The 24,643-nt window shown below is 43.4% G+C and overlaps 1 protein-coding gene across 3 annotated transcripts in view; it reads right to left on the reverse strand.

The window, feature by feature from the left end:
• The window catches only part of NIM1K (NIM1 serine/threonine protein kinase), a 73,914-nt gene extending 50,626 nt beyond the window's left edge, over positions 1–23,288 (reverse strand). The window contains exons 1-2 of one of the 3 annotated variants that reach the window (XM_043887620.1): positions 23,128–23,288; positions 15,699–15,773 (exon numbers count right to left, since the gene is read on the reverse strand). The gene's annotated coding sequence lies outside the window, so the exon portion shown is untranslated. Of the gene's footprint in view, positions 1–15,698; positions 15,777–23,127 lie in introns of all 3 variants that reach the window. The other 2 variants (XM_043887619.1, XM_043887618.1) reach the window with 2 other exon arrangements.
• Positions 23,289–24,643: the final 1,355 nt, after the last annotated feature.

Raw genomic sequence — 24,643 nt, forward strand, 5'->3', positions numbered from 1 at the left:
AAAGTTTTTTGGTTTCACTAAAATTGAGTTCATATCAATTTAAACTAGGTTCTGGGAGTTCCCCAGTGGTCTATTGGTTAGGATTCAGTGCTTTCACTGCCATGGCCTGGGTTCAATCCCTGGTAGTGGAAATGAGATTCTACAAGCCTCACTGTGCAGTCATAAATAAATAAACTAGGCTCTGATAAATTAAAATGTATATTTTAAGCCCTACAGCAATGACGTGGAAAATAAGTAGAAATATATAGTCAAAAAAATAATTAAAGGGCTATCCACATGCAGAAGAATGACGTTAGGCCCCTACCTTACACCATAAACCAAAGTTAACTCAACATACATCAAAGATCCAAATGTAAGAGCTAAAACTATAAACCTCTTAAAAGAAAACATAGGCGTGAATCTTCACATTCTTGGAGCAGGCAACAATTTCTTAGATGTGACACCAAAAAAATGAGAAACAAAGAAAAGGCAGATAGACTGGATATCATCAATTAAAAGCTTTTATGCTTCAAAGGACACCATTGAGAAAGTGAAAAGACAACCTACAGGATAAGAAAGACTTTTTTGCAAGTCATGTTTTTGATAAGGGATTTGTATATAGAAATAAAATAAATATAAAATAACTCAAAAATAGAAGGTAACTCAAAAAATAACTGAATAAAAAGATATATATATAACCCAATTAAAAATGGATCTAAATAGACATTTCTCCAAAGAAGATGTACAGGAAGCCCATATTTTATATATATATATATATATATATATAAAGGATGCTCAACATCCTGAGCCATCAGGGGATGCAAAACCACAATGACATCCCACTTCACACCCACGAGGATAGTAGAATAAAAAAAGTAGGTGATAACAAGTATTAGAGAGGATGTGGAGGAACTGGAAACTTCATACAGTGCTGGTGGGAATGTAAAATGGTGCAGCACCTTGAAAAGACAATCTGTCAGTTTTTAAAACAGTTGAATATAGTTATCTCATAACCCAGCACTTCCACTCCTAGGTATACATACCTTAGAGAAATGAAAACATGTTCACACCAAACCTTATACACAAATGTTCGCATATAATAATTCATAAAAGCTAAAGAAGTAGAAACAACCCAAACATCCATCACCTGATGAATAAATAAATAAAATGTGGTATATCCACACAACTGAATATCAGTCATCAATAAAAAGAAATGAGGTACTGATATAAGCTGCGACAAGGACAAATCTTGAAAGCATTCTTCTAGGTGAAAGAAACAAAGGACTAAACATTGTATGATTCCATTTACATGAAATGATGAGAGAATAGGCAAATCTATAGAAACAGAAAGTAGATTAATGATTGGTTAGGGTTTGTGGGGAATGTGGCTAAGCAGAGCAGCATTTCTTTTTAGAGTAATGAAAATACTCTAAAGTTGATTGTGGTGATTGTGATGATGTAAATATACATATCTCTGTGAACATACTAAAAGTCATTGAATCATATACTTCAAATGAGTGAATTGTATACTATTTGAATTACATCTTGACAAAGCTGTTAAACTACATTTGAAACAATGGAATTAAAATCTTACTACAAAATTTTCATTTAATGCAAACTACCCAGCCAGCTGCCTTCAAATCTTTTCCCTACCTTGACCATATATTTGTATTAAATACAATCTTCTGATTCCAAACCATTCATGATCTCTTTTTGCACTCACATCTTGCCCATATCTTCCATTCCAGCTCACAGTCTTAATAGCTATCTTCCCTTTCACACGTTTATTTAGGTCTTGCCTACAGTCCTTTACCCACCCTGTCCAAAATGGCTGGAACAAAGAATTACTCAATCCTGGAATATATTTATATTCCATTTCTTTACAAAAGTAAGACCCCCTTAGTGCTCCTCCCCTCCCAACTCTTCATTTTAGAGCTTAGGAGATAAGGGCCCAGAGAGGTTACATGATGTATCCCTGGTTCCCAAAATATTGGGTTGGCCCACAAGTTCGTAGAGGTTTTCCATAACACCTTGCAGAAAACCCCAAAAGAACTTGTTGGCTAACTCAGTACTTTGTCTTTGGCTCACCTCTTCCAAAAAGCCTTCATTCATTGAGTGAACACTTCCTTATCTTTCTACCCAATCTGTGACACCATTCTTTATCGCACTACTGAATGGTATTAAATGCATTGATCTTAAGACATCATTCACATTTAAAGTCAAATTTTGCAGCCCAGAGAGAAAAAAAGCAGCCCTTTTATCTCCACGACCACTATATCTGACGTCTCAGCTGTTGTAGCTTTTCCTTCTTCAGTTGTCATGAACAATTCAAATTTCACAGGAAGCTGGCCTCGGACCAGCCAGGAGCAAACTCAGGACAAACTCCTTACCCAGTTTCCATAAAGGACATTCCCTCAACTCACTTCACAGAAAACCATTTCTGAGGTCTTCAGTAAAGAGCAATTTAGTCCATACAAATACAGCATCTCCACATTCTTAAATGCCCTTGGGAAAAAACATGGTAACAAAGGGTACTTACATGTCCTTATAGGTTGATACCCATAGGTATACCAGGATCAAAGATTAAGTTGCTTTTTTAAAATCAAATAAATATTTATCTTGATGAGAAACAGAAAATTCTCTAAAGTGTTAGTCACTCAGTTGTGCCCTACTCTTTGCGACCCCATGGACTGTAGCCCACCAGGCTCCTCTGTCCATGGGGATTCTCTAGGCAAGAATACTAGAGTGGGTTGCCATGCCCTTCTCCAGGGGATCTTCCCGGCCCAGGGATCAAACCCCAGCCTCTGGTCTTGCAGGCTCTCTAGAAAGGCAAGAAATTCATCAATCATGTAGGTACAAGCAGTCATTCTGGATTTTATACGAAGAGAAAATACATTAAAACCAAACTGGCCTTCCAGGTGAAGGGAGTAATGTAGTAAATAATAAGGCAAACCCATTAAAGAACATGAGTCACAAAGTCAAAGACCACGTAGGCTATCTGGCTTGGAAAAGCAAAATTCACTGCTCTCTAAAAGGAGAGGAAGGGCCTTATCATATCTGGCTGTGCCTTTGTTGCTCTAGGAACTGCTGGGCACCGGTGTCTGCACAGAGGACCACGGTGACTGAGGAGGAGAAAGACAAATGTAATTAGAGATGCTGCCTTTCCCAGAGCAGGACCAATCTGGGGCTGATTGAAGAAGGAGTGATTACTCAGTGTTGGGAGGCAGTTTAAGTGGTGCCCACCAGGGAGCAGGAGGCTTTCAGAGCCAGTTCTGAGAATTACATACCGTTCCACGGTGCTTCAGCTAATTGACCTGGTATTTCTGGCTGAAAAAATGCTCCCCAAGGAGGTGAGTGAAAGTATATAACAAAGATCTCTCATCTCACAGGGCAGCCCATGAGTAGAGCGTGAGCTCTAGAGACCCAGGTATTATTCAAATGTATAAAACCATGAAAAGATCACAGACTGAACATGGAAAGATTCTGCATTATGCATCAGGAAGTTTTCTGCTGTGATTCTCAGCCCACACTCCCCCTCCTCCCTGCCCTGTACGACCTTCTAGTTGGAGTTTTATGAATTATTTATCATTGTAAAGATAAGGGGTGTACTGGGGAACAGCCATGAGGCCCAGGAAATGGGCACATCTTTGGGACCTTCATGATAAGAGTCACTATTCCTACGAAGTCCAGGAAAAGCTCTGGATGTGCAGTACCCAACTGTTGCCAGGGAGGAAGGCAATGAAATAGGGGTAGATATGGAGAATAAAGAAGCTCTTCCACATTTCACCCAGCTTACTTCTGTGGTTGTTGCTAGTTGGACTATTTATGATTGATTGTGATAGTGACTGTCTCAAGGACTAAAAATATACATTCATCTCCACTGATGTCCGGGGGATGCGGCCTCTCTCTGGTGACTGTGTATATAAAAGTAACTCATCTCTGATACAGTAAATTGGCCCACCCACCCGGCATGGTGGAAATGGTGACATAATTACCAATGGACTGTAGAATACACCCCCCAGGCAGAACAGGGTGATGGAAGACAACGCATGGCACTACGGGGCCAGCATCTGGACAGCGGGCCTGGGGAGGGAGTTACAGCTCTCACGGAGAATATGTGCTGGTGTGCGTTTGTTTTTGTCTGTTTCTTAGAAGTTACAGCTTAGGGAATCCCTAAGAAAACAGAGCAATGAACAGTGAGGACCAGGATCATGGGGGGAATTCTCTTCCCAACTGAGTTCTTGATATTTCAGAACAATCCCAGAGACATATTTAGCTGCTGTCTGGGACCTTGCTCCCAGACAAATTGGGGGCCGGCGGTGGATTCGTTATGGGTGACTATGTCTCCATCAGGCTGCATCTTCTCCTTTTGTCACTGGGCCACAGTGCCAGAGTGAACAAGGAAACAGGGTTACCTTTGCTCGGAGGAGCCACCTACAAGGAAAGGACAAGAGATGGGAGAAAGAAATGGGGGTCCCTGCTGAGCCCTCCTGTCTGAGCCAAGGTTGAGCCAGGAGCTTCATGACAGAGCTGTGCTGAGACAGAGGTTATGTCAGAGGCTAAATCTGACCCTGAGGATTTTCAAGTTTGTGAATAATTACTGGAGGCCCTAAGAAGAGGGCATTTTAAAATACCCATGGGAGTCTGGACTAAGCACAAAGGATGGAGGAACTCTGCAGGGGGAACAGATGCTGGAGGTGTGCCTGCTGGGAGGGTCCTCTGCCACATGTCAGGAGTGATGAATGGTAGATATCCATGGTCACCACTCTGCCAACCAAGCCAGAAATCTAAGCGCCGGGCTTCCCTGGCTCAGTGGTAAAGAATCCAGAATCCACCTGCCGGTGCAGGAGACACAGGTTCCATCCCTAATTCGGGAAGATCCTGCTTGCCATGGACCAACTAAGCCCATGTGCCACAACTACTGAGCCTGTGCTCTGGATACTAGAAGTGGCAACTACTGAGCCCACGTACTACAAATGCCGAAGACCACGCACCTAGAGCCCATGCTCCACAACAAGAGAAGTCACTGCAATAAGCAGCCTGTGCACAGAAATGAGAGAAAAGCCCGTGCAGCAACAAAGACCCAGCACAGCCAAAAATATTAAATAATAAATAAAATTACACATGTGAGTGTGTGTGTATCAAAGAAATCTCAGCGCCATCTCTGGCTTCTCTCTTTCCCGAACCCAGTCACACAATCCTGTTCATCCTCCCACTTTAAACCACCCCAATCCTTTTACCTATCATCCTGACCACCACTTCTACAGGGCAGGGCTGGATCTCACAATTCATAGAGATGCACATGTTTTAGGGCACTGGAGAGGCAATAGGCGTCTTAAGATATTTTGATATTTGATATAATTTTTGCAATGCATCTAAACAATCATCATAAGAAAAATCAGAACTTGGGTTTTCTTATTTTACGGTTGAAAGTGAAAGTGTTAGTCACTCAGTCATGTCCAACTCTTCCTGACCCCATGGACTGTAGCCCGCCAGGCTCCTCTTTCCGTGGGATTCTCCAGGCTAGAATACTGGAATGGGTTGCCATGCCCTTCTCCAGGGGATCTTCCTGATTCAGGGATTGAACTTGGATCTCCTGTACTGCAGGCAGACTCTTCACTGCGGGGTCTCTGCTTAAATTTTGATTTGCATGTAGGAGATGATGAGGGTGATAGCCTTTAGAGGTCTTAATCCCCCTAGTAGCTACTTGGCTGAAACAGTAGTCTTCTAGCAGGCTTTTCTACTTCCTGTCTTGCCCAGTTCAGCTTTATTCTGCAGCAAACCACCTGCAGGATCTTTCTAAAATGCGGATATTACTTTCCCATTTAAAGTCCTTTATTAAAATGACTATAGGACAAAATTCAATTTCCATTGCACAGTACAGAAAACTCTGGAAGGTCTGGGTCTTGATTTTATTTCCAGCCTCATTTCTCATCTCCCAGGCTCCCTCTCATTTGTCCCCCTCCATATACCCTGATGGGGTTCAGGACAAGCTACCCCAAAATATGGCACCCTAGTATTTTCAGCAGGAGGGTCACTCTAGCTCTCTTCCCTGAAACATGTTATACAACCCTCAGGTGAGACAGCCTTCCCTACATCTGGAGGAAAGGAGCAGGCTTATCTCTGAAGACAAAGGGACTGAAAGAAGAATCCTAACAAACAGGTCTTGCTAAATTGACTACACTCAACTCTCCTCCTCAGCCTATCACATTCCTCCATGACTGTCCACTTGTCATCAAATCCAGCGTAAAACACTTAGATCTGTTTCTTCGGATCTTCATTTCCTTATCAAGTCTCCCATGTCACATAAAATATATAGTAAATAAATGTGTATCTTTTTTCCTGTTAATCTGGTTTTATCATTTAATTTCCAGATCCAGCTAAACTTTTCCTCCCCTGTGTGTGTTAGTCACTCAGTCACGTCTGACTCTTTATGACCCCATGGACCACAGCCTGCCAGGCTCCTCCATCCACGGGATTTTCCAGACAAGAATACTAGAGTGGGTTGCCATTTCCTCCTCCAGGGGATCTTCCCAACTCAGGGATTGAACCTGGGTCTCCTGCATTGCAGGCAGATTCTTTACCATCTGAGCCCCCAGGGAAGCCCTAAGCCTGAGGCATACCAAAATACCCAAGATCCCATAAACATCCCAGGCTGCTTCGTGCTCCTCTCCCTTTGCACATGACATGCCCTTTCCATGAACTGTTTCCATGACCCACTCACCATCAAACCTGCAAAACACTATCCTTCCTTGAAGTCTTCCTTGAGTTTCTTTTTAAAAATAATTTACTTATTTTGGCTGCATGGGTCTTCGTTGCAGCATGTGAACTCTTACTTACAACGTGTGGGATCTAGTTCCCTGACCAGGGATTGAACCCAGGCCCCCTGTATTGGGAGCATGGAGTCTTAACTACTGGACCCCCAGGGAAGCCCATCCTTGAATCCCTTATATCCATAGTGCTCTCAGAGCATTTCGTGCATTCCTCTGTGTATATCTGTGGTGTCAATGTGCACACATCTCTGTCCACCTTTAAACTATGACGGAGCTGACAGCAGAGGTGGTCTATCTCATCTCTATCTCTAAAGAGTGCCTGGCACATCATAGGTTCTCAATGTATGTTTGTGGAGTAAACAAATGAGTAAATGGATTAAAACAGGTTTCTTTTGTTGATAAGCAGAAAATTATTTTAAATTCTCATTTTACAAGAGATTAATTTCACTGCTTTTCTTATTTCAGTCACCCAATAGTTGAAATTCTACACATTCAAATCTAGACTAAATTCCATTCTCTTCCCATTCTTTTCCTTCTCCTTCTGGTACTCCAGGCAAGAATTTAGCTCCTTCTCTGGTTTTCCCCATGAACTCCAACATTCTCAACATCTTCAAATCCTGTCTGACGTTTGAGTTACTTGGGTACACATTTGTCCTCCCACCCAGAATGTGGGTTTCTATGGACTAGGTCCTTATTATTAATTTCAAGGTTCTGGGCACCCAGCATCCAGGAGGAGTCCATAAATGCTAGCTGAATTGAACTGCATCATACAGATACTTTAAAAGGTAGTGTGGATCCTGGAAGATACAAAAATAGATATTTATCTCATAGACATCCTTCTCTGGCTAAAAAACAAAAACCTCACCACAAACAACTGTTGTATCATGAAGAAAAATATGGTAAAAATTTAAAAAGGCAACCAAACAAAAAAACCAAAATTCTCTCAAGGCTGTCTCCTAAAACAAGAGCGGGTTTGTTACAAGTGCCCCTAACCCGAGCACCTCTGGCTGGAAAATTTCTGAAACCTTGTGGGTCTGACGAGATGCCCCATTGCTTCTGTACAGTATTCTAAGGTTCCCAGTGAAGCACACCTCAAATGTGGGTAGACATTCCTAAGAAGGCTATTTGAGTTGGAAGCATCCAATGTTTACAGACCAAGGCTTGCCCCTGCCCACAGACAATAAAAACAACCTGATTATGGCTTCCCTTTGGAAGGTTACCGAGGTTAAAAAGGATCACAGAACAAGAAGGCTCCATCTCCCTTCGTTCTTATTTTCAGAATGTGACACGTTAGTAGCCTCCAGCAGATTCTGTTGTCTTTAAAGCTTGAGGACTAATCCCTGTTCTATTTTCAAAACCTTCTCTGCATTCCTCAGTTCCTCCAAAATGGTTCTGCAAACACACACACCCATGCACTTGCTTCTGCCCTTCTCCCTACTCCTTGCCTTCTCTGTGTTTACTCTTCCCTGGGGAAGCCAACACCAACACTAATTAGCAGTGAATTAAATCCCACTGCTAGGACACTAGAGGGTCAGTGTTTTCCCAGCATTCCTAGGCAGTCCTCCTCCCTGGCCCTAAGCCTGAAGACTCACAGTTAACTATGCAGCCCGGAAGGGCATTCTGAGATCTGAATCTATCATGCACTTTATTCCTACATCTTTACCTTTCCTATCGGAAAGCATCCTTTCATGCCCAGGAAGCGTGACAAACCCAGCTTCCCTGACTGGGGCACACTTGCTTCTTGTCTCACTCAGTCTTCAGGGCCCTGCTGAAATACCACCTTCTCAGTGTTAGACCAGACAGAACTAGCTGTTCTGCCCTCTGAAATCCATTTATTTTTTAAAAAAATATTCATTTAGTATTACTACATATTTTCCTTCTCAAGGCGATCTTCCCCACCCAGGGATCAAACCCAGGTCTACTGTATTGCAGGTGGTCTCCTGCATTGCAGGCGGATTCTTTACCAACTGAACCACCAGGGAGGCCCAAATAATTATTCTAATATTCACTTATTTGGCTGTGTTGGTTCTTTTAATTAAGTGATTAATTTTAATTGGAGGCTGATTACTTTACAATATTGCAGTAGTTTCTGCCATACATCGACATGAATCAGCCATGGGTGTGCATGTGTCCCTCTATGTGCTGGTTCTTAGTTGCTCAAGAGCAAGCGCTGGCTCAGTAGTTGTGGCACGTGGGCTTAGCTGTCCATTGGCACATGGGATCTTAGTTCCCCAACCAGCAATGGAACCTGGGTCCCCTGCATTGGAAGGTGGATTCTTAAACACTGGACCACCAGGGAAGTCCCTGAAATTCATTTTTTGATATTTTCAGATCTCATTCTGATATTCTAACTTGACATCTCATATCTGATCCCTTATCAGGTCATATTCTAATTATGTTTGGCCTTTCTAGACTGACCTCTGCTGCTTGTTTACCTTATATCCTCAATATTCCCCAGCAGCCAGTCCTAGGATGTGGTAGGCACCAAATCAATATTTGCTTTAAAAAAAAAAGACTTAAAACATAATATATATAAAAGGTGATGTATTTAATATAAACCTATAAACCATAAACTAATGGTACTTTTGGAAGGTCATTTGGAAGCAGTCATACTTTTAGTTGGTGTTAGTACAGTCTTACTAGCATTTTATTCAATACAACAGAGAAGGTATACTAAGAGCTACTTTTATTAAGCATTTACTATATACCAACACTGTGTTGCTTATATTATTGATTAGTCATTATGACTAACACTGTAAGACAGATACTAAAATTCCCATTGCATTGATGAAATAATTAAGGTTTACAGAGGTTGAGTGGAGCTTCCCAGGTGGCTCAGTGGTAAAGAATCCAGCTGCTGATGCAGGAGACACAGGAGAAGCAGGTTCAATCCCTGGGTCAGGAAGATCCCCTGGAAGAGGAAATAGCAATCCACTACAGTATTCTTGCCTGGAAAATTCCACTGACAGAGGAGCCTGGCAGTCTGCAGTCCAGTCCAAGGGGTCGAAAACAGCTGGACATGACCGAGCGACTGAGCACACACACACACAGGTTGCACAATTTGTCCAAACTCAGAGAGCAAGTGAGTGTCAGGGCCAGCCTGGGCCCCAGGCCCTCCTGATTCCATCGGCTGCCTCCACATGGGGTCACTACAGAGGAACAGGCCCCTGCCCTGAGGTCCAAGCTTGGGCCTGGGCCAGAGACAACAGCAAAGGCAGGCAGGAGAATCGGAAAGGAAGAGTCTTTCTTTTTTATTGGAGCGTGATTGCTTTACAATGTTGTGGTGGTCTCTGCCGTATATCAATGCAAATCAGTCATAATTATATATATGTATCTCCTCCGTCTTGAGCTTCCTTCCCTAATGAAGAGTCTTCAAAGTGCTTTCCTTTTTAATAAACCATTGGGCCTGATGAATATCAGTGACAGTACAAATACAAATGAAAGTACCCTTGGTTCCCAATGACATAAGGATATAAACTGACTGATGAAACTCTAGAAAGCCCTATGCTATTGGATGACAACCTACTCAGAGAAAAAGCAAATAATAATTCATAGTGATTATGATTGCCAAACAAGTCTGAGTGCCTCAAAGAAAGCTATAAATAAATAAGAATGCACAGCAATATTTGCTGTATATGTACACACCAGAAAAGAAACAAGCTATACTTTAAGTTAGGTCACAGCTCAGGCCATCTTGGAATAGAATATCTATTGCAAGTTTAGCAGACTGAACAAAAGAGCAAAATTACAAGCCAATTTCACTCCCTAATGTAAATACCAAAACTGTAGAACACATAGTACTAAATCAAACCTGGCAGTGTATTTATAAAAATATGATTGACTGAAACTTCCCCCAAGAATGTGAGCATGGCTTAACTATAGAAGATATGTATATTTAACACATGAATCAATTAAAGGAGAAAAACAAAAAAGCATCTCAGCAGGTGCAGAAAAAGCATTCTATAAAAATGTATACTCATTATCAATAAAATTGTTAGCAAACTAGATATAGAGGGGAACTTGCTCAACCAAGTTAAGGCTATTTACCAAAACCCTCTAGCAAACATCTTTTTAAATGACGAAATATTAGAAGCATTCCCACAAAATCAGAAAGAAGACAAAACCGCCTGCTAACACTGCTTCTATTCAATACTTACTGAAGCAACTAGCCAATGAAAGAAGACAAGAACTAAATACTGAAAAGAAACAAAACTATTCTGCTTTGCAAAGGTTTTAGACCTTCTCTCTTGCTGTTCTTTTAAAAAATTTTTTATTTATTTTTAATTGGAGGATAACTGCTTTACAATATCGTGTTGGTTCCTGACATATATCAACTTGAATCAGCCACAGGTATACATATGTCTCCTCCCTCTTGAACCTCCCCCCGACTTCCCACCCCATCCCAACCTTCTAGGTTGTCGCAGAGTATCAGTTTGAGTTCCCTGCTATTAAAGCAAATTTCCACCAGCTGTCTACTTACCATATGGTTATGTAATTGTTTCCATGCTACTCTCTCAACTTGTCCCACCTTCTCCTTCTCCCACTGTGTCCACAAGCCTGTTCTCTACACAAAGATTTTAAACACTGAAAATCCTAGAGACTCTATTCATAAACCATTAAAACTAATAAGTAAGTTTAACAGTGTTGCAGGAGACAACATTGCTGCAAATTCAGTAACATTTGAATTCACCAATAATAATCTTGTAATAACAAGGAAGTATAATAAAACATGTTCCATTCATATGAGTAACAGTAAAATTCATGAGATACCTAAGAATCAATCTAACAAAGGAGGTTAGAGAAACATAAATAAAGAGAATTATGGAAACTTATTGGAGAATTTTAAAAAAATACCTAACAAATGGGAAAAAAATACCACATTAATAAGACAATACTCACTATCAAAAACATGTAAACTCATCCCCAAATGAATCTATAAATTTAGCAAAGTTCAGTTTTTTTGGTTTTCTGTATGAGTATGCTTAAAACATTATATTGAATCGTATTCAGTAACACATACACACAAACACATTTGTTTCATTTTCATGCTGTAGATTGGTACACTTGCTCTCATCTCCAAATTTCAGGTGAGCAAACATCTTTTGTACCCTCCAAAAGAGGTATCTGCAAAACCGTTACATGAGTCATTCAGAATAGCCACAGAAATGCAGAGTTTTATGCAACTTTCCAAAAAGGCAATGAGTTGTCCTGGGCATGAAACGGGTAGGAATCTTTCTCAGTATTTCCACCAGTTTGCTCAATTAGGAAGTACTCAGCAGATTATACTATCTTCTGATAAGTGAAAAGCTGAAGAAACAAAAATCCTACCTGAGAAAGATTTCATAAAAATAAATGATTTTTTATGAATGGGGAAGAGAGGTTAGCAGAGAAGGTAGAGATGATAACTTCCAGGGAAGAAAAATTCCTAAAAATAATTTCAAACCACATTAAGGGTGGTCAGGGATGGGAGCATGGAATGGGTCAGGAATTCCTATTCCTTGGTACCTTGAAGACATCAGTCCAGCATTACCATTTCAACAGGCAACTTAACTGTCAAAATCTATGACATCGTTACTCCTTAAAGTAGCAGTGTGATATTGGGATACTAATATATTCATCTACTTGGTAACATAATATTTCCCATGGGAAAATCTAAATAAAAACTAGTTGGGATGTTTGAACATGCAAATTATCTCGATTCTAAGTCTTTCCTTTCAAAATTCAAAGTGATAGTCAAGTATGGTTGCAAAACATAAGGGATGTCTTTTAGAAAGGAAGTCATAGCAGATATGGGAGTGGAGGGGTGGAGTTGAAGAATGAAATGATAAGACTAGTGAATTGTGGTTAAAACATCATGTGAAATCTTGGCGTGTTATTTATCTATAGTTGTAGTCTAGTCCCCTTACTAATAACTACTGTTTAATGAGAGTCTACAATAAATAACAAGTGTTTAGTAAGTAGGGAGACATAGAATTTGTCATTCAAATCAAGGCACTTTTGAGAGTTGAAGGGTGTGATAGTAATAACCACTCTGGGACAACAGGTGTAAACCAGGGCTTCCCGTGACCAGCTGGGACATAAGGTTGCCCTGTCAGTGATGAGGGCTTCCCCGCTGGCTCAGCGGTAAAGAATCCACCTGCCAATGCAGGAGATGCAAGAGATGCAAGTTTGATCCCTGGGCTGGGAAAACCCCCTGGAGTTGTTGTTTATCAGTTGCTAAGTTGTGTCTGACTCTGTGACCCCATGGACTGCAGCACACCAGGTTCCCTGTCCTTCACCATCTCTGGGAGTTTGCTCAAACTCGTGTCCCTTGAGTCAGTGATACCATCCAACCATCTGTTATTGTTTAGTCTCTAAGTTGTGTCCAACTCTTTTGTAGCTCCATGGACCATAGCCCACCAACGTTCTCCATCTATGGGATTCTCCAGGCAAGAATATTGGAGTTGGCTGCCATTCCCTTCTCCAGGGATCTTCCCCACCCAGGGATCAAACCCACATCTCCTGCACTGCGGGCAGATTCTTTACCACTGAGCTACCTGGGAAGCCCACAATTAGGTTTAGATGAGGTCATAAGGGTGGGGCCCTCATGATGGGTTTAGCGACCTAATAAGAAGAGATCAGAGAGTGTTGCCTTTTTCTCTCCCTCCCTCCCATGTGATGGCACGGCAAGAAGCCAAGAAGGGCACTTTCAGCAGAACCCAACCAGCCTGCCACCTTGATCTCAGATTTCCAGGCTCCAGAACCGTGAGAAAATTCATTTCTGACATGTAAGTCCCCAAGTCTATGGCATTTTGTTATGACAGCCTGAATAGACACATACATCCATCTAGAACTGCTCTTGGGCAAGAAAAATAAACTTATTTTAGCTGAAATAATATCTTAGCCTCACCTTCCTTAAACATGTTCCAATCACTTAGATTAACCTGTGTGCATACCTGCTCAGTCCCTTTAGTTGTGTCCAACTCTGCAACCCTATAGATTGCAGCCTGCCAGGCTCCATTATCCATGGGATTCTCCAGGCAAGAATATTGGAGTGGGCTGCTATGCCCTCCTCCAGGGGATCTTCCCGAACCAGGGATCGAACTGGCGTCTCTTATGTCTCCTTCACTGGCAGGCAGGTTCCTTACCACTAGCACCACCTGGGAACCTACAGTCAGCAAGGTCACTTAATATGAAGCCTATTTTATAATAAAGTGTTGAATATCCTATGCAACTGACTGACCACTATACCGAAAGTGAAAAACAGAAGGTGGTCAGTGCAGAGAATGGCTGTAAGGATTTCAGGGGTTTGCCCTGGTGATTGTGTGCCTGACTGGGAGCTACAGCTTGCTGCCCCTGCCTGGCATCATGAGAGAGTATCGCTGGCCTGTGAAAAGATTAAAATTCAAAACTGGAGGTCTGGTTTCTACTGAACGTGTGTGACTTTCACACCATCGTAAAGTTGAAAAATCCTAAGTCAGAAGTGGTCTGTATATACTTTCTTCCATCCTTATAGCAGCCCTGAACGGAGCCTGCAGTTTTCCTCATTTTTCAGGAACTTTGAAAGAATTTGGTAACTTGTCTAAAGTCATACAGGCAAGAAGCGTCAGAGTCCAGGCTTTTCTGACCTCAGAGCCTGTGCTTCAGCTGAGCACATCACAGGTGCTCCGCTCCCCCTGGTCTTGTGAGCAGGAGGTGTGTGTCTCACAGGGTGCCCTTACAGAACAGGTGCTGCAGGAGAGGATGAGGTTGAACATGAGGTCATCCTCTCCCACTTCCCTGCTCTCTCAGTCGTGCTCAGTCCTGTCTGACTCTTGTCAATCCCACGGACTGTAGCCCGCCAGGCTTCTCTGTCCATAGGATTTCCCAGGCAAGAATACTAGAGTGGGTTGCCATTTCCTGCTCCAAGGGGATCTTCCCAACCCAGGGATCCAACCCGTGTTTCCTACATTGGTAGGCAGGTTCTTTACCACTAGCTCCACCCTCTTCTTGCTGTCACCTAAGCAATGGGAGGTTGCTACATTCTTTCTCCACTGGGGAATATTCCTCCGATAACAGGACCAAGTGTCCAGTTCAGCAGACTATTTTCAAGGGCCTGCCTACTTGAAGCCAATGGTACGAGGTCCCTCCCCAAGAGTCACCTGGATGTGATTAAATCATCAGCTTGTGGGGAGGCGGGCAAGGTGAATACATAAATAGATAACTAAATACAATGTTCAAAGCACTGGGCTGGACATCTGTATAGCAAGGATGGGCACCCAGAGAGAACAGGCGGTACGGGCCCTGCTCAGGGAAAACTTGAAGGATATTTAGCCTGAAAGAATCTGCCCCTGTGATTCAGCAAGGGCTAAACTAAGGAAATGTAGGTCAGGGAAGTAGAAAGTGAATATGTTTTATTGTTAGTAAATGTACTTGAACTTGACAATGTAAAGGGTGGGAAAATCTGTACCTCATTGTCTGCTACAAGAACTAGTGCTGTTTGATCATGTCCAAGATGTGTTTGCCTAAACTAGAAGTTCAGAGAAGTTTAAAAGGTTTTAAATATTTTTTCATAATTAAATATGATCAAAGCATATCTTACTACCCAAGAATGGGAGTAATAGTCTGTATTTGAATTTTAGTCTCTGTTCTGATGGGCAACTTTCAACCAATCTAGCACTGAACAAAAAGTCACCAATTTTCAACTCTCACTGAACATTTCGGCAATGAGACAAACAGCTTTACGCCAAGAGTCTACTGATTTTGAACTGCGATATACTACCCTTTGAAACTCGTTGCATCCTGTTTCCTACAGATATTAACCATGTCCCTCGTTTTGTGGTTTTGGTAAACCTTTTTTACTTTTCTTGGCAAGGAGTAGTCACCCAAGCACACAGGCTGGTTCTCACATGGATATGATGTGCCACCCGGAGAGGGTGACTCTTAAGGAAGCTTGAGTTTAGGCAAGACAGAAGCGTCCCTCCTCACCTTCTGTATCATCTTCTACATCTCTCCATCCAAAGCTGGATACCCGGCCCACAATCCTCTGCCGAACTTCTCTGCCTGCTGGGAAGATAGTAACTCTAGTACATGCGACATGACAGAACACACACCCGCTAACATCCATTTGTCTCAGTGTTACATGGAGTGCTCTCAAAAGGCATGACTCTTCACTGGGCTGCTCACGGCTCAATTCCAAAATTCTGGACACATTGCTAGATTGCCTGTTTCTGGCCACACAGGTCCTGTGTGAGAGCAGCAGGCTGGTGACTATCATGTCCTGGGGAGAGGCCAAGTCACGTCAGCTCTCCCAGGAGATCAAAGCAGCTCCAGCTTTCAGGATGTGTTTGCAAACAGAAGCCTTTTCATTGGCTTCCCAGCCTCACGGAGTTGCTGAGGTTCCAAGGAAAATTCAAAAGATCAGATCCACATTCCATGTGGGCTCTGCTGTGTGGGTGGGGAGACCCACACGTCCACGGGTGATGGCCCCACTGACTGCCACCCCAACACTGCCGTCTGGTTCTCACCCAGCCCTCCCCCTCCTCCTCCATAATCTTTTCACACAAGTACCCCCTCACTCTGTTCTAATACACACTTTTCAGGTGCCATCTCCAGAATACTTTCATTGTGTAGAGAAAGAGAAGGCCTCTCTTCATGGTAACAGGGTCTTCTCAAATTCATGATGGGAGGACCTCTCGCTATACGTGTTCTAAACCCGAAGGGGTCCAGAAGGAAGAATTGGCTTCCCAGTCAGCTGCTTCTAATGAAGAACCTAATTTGTAAGGCTGTGTGTTAGGATGAATACAGGAAGCCAATATATCAATATCAACCAGAAGAATACCGAATAATCAACAATATGGGGAAAAAGCTCAAACTATAAACACAAGTGGAAAAATAAACAATAAAATGATATGTACAATATTCCTTTTTTTTGCTTTAACTACCAAAAAACAACCCTCTGAAATTTTAACCACAGTCGTCTCTCTAGTTGGAATTATTGATGGTAGTAGAGACAGAATAATAGATTATTTCTTTTAACACTTATTTCTGTACTTTTGGCAATAATACTAGCAACATTGATATTTATTGTATGCCAGGCACCATTCTAAGAACTTCACATGAATCAACTCATTTAATTCTCACAACTATGTGAGAAGGTCGGTGCATTACTATAGGCCCTCAAAACTGAGGCATAAACCGGTCAAATAACGTGCCAAGGTCACACAGTAAGTCATAGAGACAGGATTTCAACCCAGTAGGCTGGTTCCAGAATTAGACTTTAACCACTATTCCTTGCTGCTTCTGGAATACGTACTGCTTTTGAATACATATTTTATAATGTCTTATAGTAAGGAATTATGTTTCTTTAAAACTAAAGAAAATAAGGGTCTCCCTGGTGGCTCAGCGGTAAAGAATCCACCTGCCAATGCAGGAGACATGGGTTCAATCCCTGGTCCAGGACGACCCCACACACCATGATGCCTCTAAGCCTGACTGCCACAACTATCGAGCCTGTGCCCTAGAGCTGGGGCTGCAACTACTAAAGCCCGCACACCTAGAGCCCATGCTCAACAAGACAAGCCACCACAATGAGAAACCCACACACAGCAACTAGACAGCTGCAACTACAGAAACTAGGGAGCTAGCCCCCACTTGCCGCAACTAGAGAAAAGCCCATGCAGCAACAAAGACCCAGCACAACCAAAAATAAATTAATTATTATTTTTAAAAAAGATTAAGAAAGAAAAAGAAATATAAGACAAAGTAACCAGGGAGAAAGAGGAGACAGGATGAAAGAATAAGGGTTTAGCAATGAGTCAGAAGAAATGACTCCATGCTAAACATCTCTGGATTGGTTTCCTCCACTGTAAAATGTGAAGGCATGTAAGTCTACATTCTAGAGAGATACCAGTTCTGCAAATTACCAATAATTGACGTGAAAGGTTTGAAAGCTGTACCAGCATTTTAGACTTGGCCTTCATATCCTATAACAAATTTGCTGTCTTTGTGCTTAGATTAACATCTTTAAACCAATATGTACATAAAGCAAATGCCCAAGAAGCACCAAAATTATTAATAAAGTGAAGGATATGATCCTATGTGATTGACACAAGAGATCAGTTTCTGAAAGACAAAAAGTGGTGAGAACAGAGAAACTGGTCTGGCAGCATGCATGATTCCAAAGGACAGCAACCAATTTATTCAAAGGTAAAAATCCTGAGTTGATACAATTAACAATAACCAACACATGACAAGGAAAAGAAACCAATAAAATGGAGTAATTTTCCAAGTATGTCTACATCATCACTTCCCCGAAAGTGCAGGACGTGTTTCTTGGCTCCACCAGGTAGATGAACATAGCCCAGAGAAAGTGAATCTGTACTCAGTGAAATTTCATTTTAAAAATGAGAGACCACCACAAGGTCCCAGACAGAAAAAACAGATCTCACGCCAAGAATCCAGCACCAGAATGACACTGAACTCAGAAACACTGGAAGCTGGAAAAGAATAAATCAATGCCTTTGGAAATTTGCAGGAATGAATTTCCAGCCGAGAATCCTATACTCAGGCAAACCATCAATTAAGTGTGAGAGTGAAACGGACTTTTCTAGACATGCAAAGTCCCCCAGATTTACTTCCTATACCCCCTTTTAAGAAGCTATTTATAGCAAAACAGATGCTTTATAAAATGAAAAGCATAAACCAAGAAAGAAGAAGACAAGGGAACAGGGAGAACAGGTAATCAACACAAAGGCGGGGTGAAGAGAAATCTCAGAAGGCCCCTATATGTCCTGGCCATCAGAAAACTGGTTCAGACTGGAGAACTGAGGGGGTCCATTCAGAGGGCTGGGGTGGGGCCCAGAAGGAAGAGGATTGGCAGATGCATTTCACTGTGTGAAAAAAACCAAGGAGAGGCATTTTAAAGAGCCACTAGAATAAACAATGATAGGTTCTAAAAAGCAAACAAACGAAAAACTATTTTCCCCAAAAAAGTTGTACAGAAAAAGAAATACATCCACAGTCCACAACCTGGCTCCAGTGAAAAATAATTACACGGTCATTGTCATGCAGATGCAATGTTGATGTAATTAACGTTGTGAGGTCACTTGTGAGAAGCACTAATAGGGCAGAGCTTTGCACGGAGACGTGTGCAAGTTCTTTCATCCTGCACCCTCCCTTCTCACCATCCTAGCACAAGATATTAGGCCCTGACTCTTCCTTCCCACTCCCCTATAGAAAATCCATTTTACTCAAACAATGGCTACCAACTTGAAAGAGCAATTCCTCCATTTTCTGTCCTTGACCAACTCTTTCCTTTTTTTTTTTTAAACTTTTTTATTTTATATTGGAGTACAGCCAGTTAACAGTGATAGTTTCAGGTGAAGAGCAAGGGGACTCAGCCATACACACACATGTATTCATTCTCCCCTAAACTCCCCTCCCATCCAGGCTGCCACATAACCCTGAGTAGAGATCCCTGCACTATACAGAAGGTCCTTGTTGGTTATCCATTTCAAATATAGCAGTGTGTACATGTCAATCCCAAACTCCCTAACTATTTCTGAAATTAACCGAACTTTGGCTGCTCTGGCTAGAGTCCTAGGAAACATCCAGTCCTCCTTCCCTCTCTGGAGCATTCCCCTGCCTGGCGTTTGTAAATAAAGGATTATACTAATGGTGCTCTGGTTGATTTTTTCCCCCCAACTGTGTTGCAAAAATGGAGGAAGGGGAAGTTGGAGGGGAGGAGTAAGAGAGCTATTTCCTCCCCTGTAATAAAAGAAAGTGTACAGATTCTGTCTAAAATTGATAACTCAAGGACCAGCCACATAAGAGAATTATTTCCAACTAGGGAAGGATGTGATCAAACAGCTAAGAAAGAGCAGAGCAATCGTAACCCAAGAGAGGGACTGTTTTTTTTTGTTGTTGTTGTTAGAATCTTTTAACATGCTATAATCCATAAAATTATAGATGAATGCACTCGGTTGATAACAACTTGAGCAGTTTTTAAAAGTGAAGCTTGCAACTTAAAGTTAAGAATGACCAGACTAAATGATCCAGCCAACGCAGAGTAGAAAGCTTTCTTGGTGGCTGAAGGGTTGAGAAGAAGCAGGTCTAGCCAGCAGACGGGAAGGCCATACCACTGGAAGTGAATTTTGGTCCAATCTCAGTCCTCCCAGAGAGCCTCTAAATTGGAGAATTTGGCTAAATAGGACAGCAAGAGCTTTCTTGAAAAGTTATCAGGTTCTCTGTTCTCTGTGGAAGGCGAAGAGTAGAGTTTGTTTTAGCTTCCTGTTTCCCAACTTGGGTTTTTTTGTTTTTCTGTGTAGCTCCCATTACACTATTATTTTTTTTCTTTTTACTCCCTTCCCTTTAATCTGTGAGTTTTCTTCGCATTTAAGACTCTTTCCCCCCTACTGTGCTATTTTTCTCTTAATCCCAAATTCTTCCTGCCACTGTACCTTGTCTGCTTCTCGCCTAGATTTTCTGAGTCCTCCCTGATACCCATATTCCTACACATGTCAGGTGGTTTTAGTTTTCATCTCTTAATTTTCCAAGAAGTTACCTGAAATGACTTGAGTCTTTTGAACACAACTTGCCTATCCATAAAACTGGTTAATATTCCTCAGGATGCTATATGACAATGGTTGAGCTATCTTTGAAGTTCTTGAGAAAAAGTAATTTAAGAACTGTGATCTGCTTAATTCAAATTGTAGGCACTGTCATCATAAGAACTTGGACTATTTTCTTCTTTTCTCGAAATTTATAGCTTCAATTCTAGAGAACGTTTTCTAGAATGACCATGGAAAGTGAAAACATAGAATGAGACTCATTTTATAAACTAATTTTAGTTGTCATTTCAACAATTGAAAGAAAATCAGCAAATGAATTAAGAGTCTTTAGTCCTTAGAGAAATACTATAATGAGATTCAAAGAATGCAGTTGGATTTTCACATTATATTTTAATTTTTAAGTTTCTCAAAATGGAACTAGATATTTGGCTGAAAACATTAACCTATTAAAACAAGTTCTTTTTCTAATTAAAAAAAATTTTTAATATTTATTTGGCTGCATGGGCTCTTAGTTGGGACATGTGGGATCTAGTTCCCTGACCAGGGATCAAACCCCAGATCCCTAGTTTACAGAGTCTTAGCCACTGGACGACCAGGGAAGCTCCACGTTCTTTAAAAAAAAAAAAAAAAAAAACAACTGTAAGTCTAAGGACTGGCTTTAAAATTTTCCAATCATATGCTATCAATATGTAAATTTAATTTATATGTTTCAATGCTTAGGACTTGTGAATGTGTAAAGAATTAGGGTCCTTTAAAGACATCAACATGTACTAATAAAAGTATTTGACTGGGACCATTACTCTGCCCGAATTAAACCTTTTTAACTGAAAATCTGAGGCCAAACCAACAGCATAAAGGGCTCTATGGCCTATCTGTAGTTATTACTGGGAAATTTAGGTTTCACACAAAACTGCCTTTATTCTAAATGCAGTTATTATTAGAAAAGAGCACACACCTCAAACTAAATATCAATCCACGTTTTCCCCTAGCACAGAAGGAGACCTCTCTGAAGGTTTTTCCAGGCTTACCACTTAACAGTGGTCAAGCCAAAAATAAACCTATGAGGACTTTACTAGGCAAATTCAACAACATACAAAACACCAGTCCGTGGAGAGTTGGACTTTTTCCCTATTAGCCTCTTTCTGGGCTTTCCTCTCGCATTCCTCCACCTCCTAATTAGAAAGCTAATTAGGAGTCCAAATTTAATGCTAAATGGGGAGAGAGATCTGGTCACAGGCCAGGATTCCTTTCACATCAAACACTCTTCTCGGTCTCCCTTCCTTAGGGCCGCCGAACTGCGGGAAGAGAGCTGGGCCAGCAGGACCAATTGGCTGCGGGCAGTGTTTACTCTCAGTTGTCTGCGAGGGAAGATCTGTTTCACAAACTGCGAACTCTGCAAAGGTAAAATTAAACAACACGCCTCAGGCCTTCGGTACCCTAAAGAAACAAGTATCTTCTAGGCTCAATTATTATTACCATGGTAACATGAGGGGCTTGGGGAGGTCTCCTCAAGAACGGTTCCCGGTTCCATCCAGGCAGCCTCTCAACAGTGCCGGGCGACTTCTCCAGTTACCATGGCAACCAAAATTAGAAATGCTTTTGCAACACTAACAGAAACCATCTTTTGAGGCTCTTCTGTGAATCACATTGAATACTGATGATGCAAGCTTGAGTGATACATATTTTACAAACATTAAAAAAAAATCATATTGCCATAAACAAATACTCGTTTCAGAGTCCCCTTTGAAATCTTAACCTTGGAATCGATCCTTCGGTCTCGTTTTGTTTGTTTCCCTTCTGGATTCCCGCGGCCTCGAGTGCAAAGGCGATTTGTTTAACTTCCAAACTTGTCTGAATTGCACGGGTGAGAGCTTAAAATGTGGTTCCTTCGCTCTGGGTTTGAAACCGGGAGAGGAAGGGGGTGGGGGAGGGTGGGTATAACAGAGAGCCCTCTTGTCTAATAAAGTCGGGAGGACGAAAACCGGGAGGGGGTGGAGAGAAGAGCCGGGAAGGGACGGAGGAGGAGGGAGAGAGACGGGAAGAAAAAAGCGCAGATGGCTGAATCTCCGCTGCTCTTACGGGGGCTAAGAGCACCTTTATCGGGTGCCTTGACCTCTCCATCTGCTCAGATACTGGGTCAGGCACACGCTGATCGGAAACGGCATTTAAAACACCCTGTTGCGAGCCTTTCCGGGTCGTGTCGCCGAATCCTCGGGCTCCTAATATTCCTGAAGGGACCTCAAGGAAGAAGAGACAGGCTCTTCTTTACTTGTACAGTCTTTCCAAAGGAGCGTCTTTAGGGCGCGTCATGGCGTGGGGTGTGATGGAGGGTCCACTCCTCTGGACCACCGCCGTTCGCTATCAGGGCCCTTCACTACCCACTGCCCGCCGGGGTCACGCAGGTCCCCGGCACTCGATTCAAACTCGGCGGCTCCGGGTTCGCGCCCCGGGGGCGCTGGCGGCGCGCGGCTGGAGTGCGCGGGGCGAGGCTGGGGCTGCGCGCACAGACCCGGGTGTCCGCACCCATCCGGCACTCGGGGACACAGGCGCGCACACCCCGGGCGCACGCACCCAGGCACGGGCAGGCTGCTCGCGCCGGGGCACCCCGGCCTCCGCCTCCAACGCGCTCGCCTCCCAGGCGCGATGGGCCTCGGAGGGGGCGCCCCTAAAGAGCGCTAATCTTCTCCTGACCCCAATTCGCCCACCCTCGCCGGGAGTTGGGTCTCTCTATGCCCCGGGGTTCCAGGGAGGAGAGGCGTCCCTGCTCAGCACCCAAGTCGGCAGCCTGGAGGAGGAAGGGGCGGCCGGGTAGGGTGCCGGCTGCGAGCCCCGCGGCCCTCGCTTACCTTGGTGGCGAGCTCCGCTCGCGGGCTCGGCTGCGCGGCGCCCGGCCGGGCTCTCTGGGCGGTGGGCTCGGGCGCGGGCGGTGCGTGGGTGTCAGAGCTCAGTGGCCGCGCTGAAGGCTCGGGAGCTGTCAGGGGCGGCAGTGGCAGACCCCGCCCACCGGCCCGGCCGGGGCTCCGCAGCCGGGACTCAGGCGCCCCGCAGCGTCTCCCGAAGGACCAATCCGGAGCGGGGGGCTGGCCCGGGGGAGGGGGAAAGGGGAGGCCGGAGGGGCACCGGGACGCGGGCCTGGACCTTGTAGGCCGGTTTCTATGGCAGCCGGGAGGGAGGGGCTGAAAGGAGGCGCGGTGCGGGGGGGGGGGGGGGGGGGCGGTGCGCGCGGCGCGGGGACACCCATCGTACACATTGCAGCAGGGGGGTTGGCCCTGCCGCAGAGAGGAGCACTCCTGGAGGATGGATGGCAAGAGGCGACACGGCTCCCATCAACTCCCGCTGCGTGCTGAGTCGCTCCAGCCTCTTGATAAAAAGGGTTTCCATGTCCTTGGGAGACCCAGTAATCTTCCTAACAGAACGGGGTTTTCTAGCAAACCACCGTGACAGCTCCTTCAGGTGAGTCTGGGAGCGTTTAAGCTTTGCAGAAAGAAGTGCTAACACCACCCTCAGCCCGGATTCCTCGAATACATTAGGCCCGGCCCCTCGGGTGCCCCTTGGGCAGTAGATCCCCAATGTCCTGTGTCCTCCCCAGCTGCGACTCTCCAGCTCATGGTAGGTGCCAAGTGTTTTTCCAGCTTACGAACAAGGGGAGAATGCGATTCACCGAATACTAAAGAATAGAGATAATTTATTGAAGTTCACGTCCTTCATTTTACAGAGGAAGAAGTTGAAGTCCGAGAAGTCAGTTGACAAGGGCCACAAGGCTGGTTAATGGCAAGGCCGTGACTGGGGGCCCTAAGTCACAGCTCTGTGAACAATCTTTCCACCTCCTCATGTGGCTGATCCTCCATAATTGCTAGGGTGTATTTACAAAAGCGAAAGAGCTAAGGAGAAAAATAAACTGAGTTTAAAGCCCTTTTATGGTAGAAATTAGGGAATCCAAAGATTCCTTGTTTTGCTACTTGCCAGTAACTGTTATAAATACTTTCACAGAGTGACTGATTAAATCCTCACAATAACCTTTTCAGTTAGGTGCTCTGATTACCACCCTGTTTTGACAGATGAGGAAACTGAGGCCCAGAAACTTATTTGACTTGCTCGAGGTCACACAGCTGTCCAGTACTGATGCTGGGACTCAGACCTGAGCGTCTGACCCAAGGTTGGTCGTCTTCCTCAGTAGCCTGTGCTGCCTCTTCGTATGATGATTAAAGGGGCCAGAGCAGGAAGGACAAGAAATAAAACCTTGGACAGCTCCACAGACTGACCATTGGGATTGGCAGGAAAACCAAGAGAACCTGGAAAAAGTGCTTTCTTGTTTTATAAGAGTGGTTATAAAGGTTCTCTGTGAGAAAAGTGTGTCTTTAA

Source organism: Cervus elaphus, chromosome 25 (genome assembly GCF_910594005.1).
Source record: "Cervus elaphus chromosome 25, mCerEla1.1, whole genome shotgun sequence".
Lineage (NCBI taxonomy): Eukaryota > Metazoa > Chordata > Mammalia > Artiodactyla > Cervidae > Cervus > Cervus elaphus.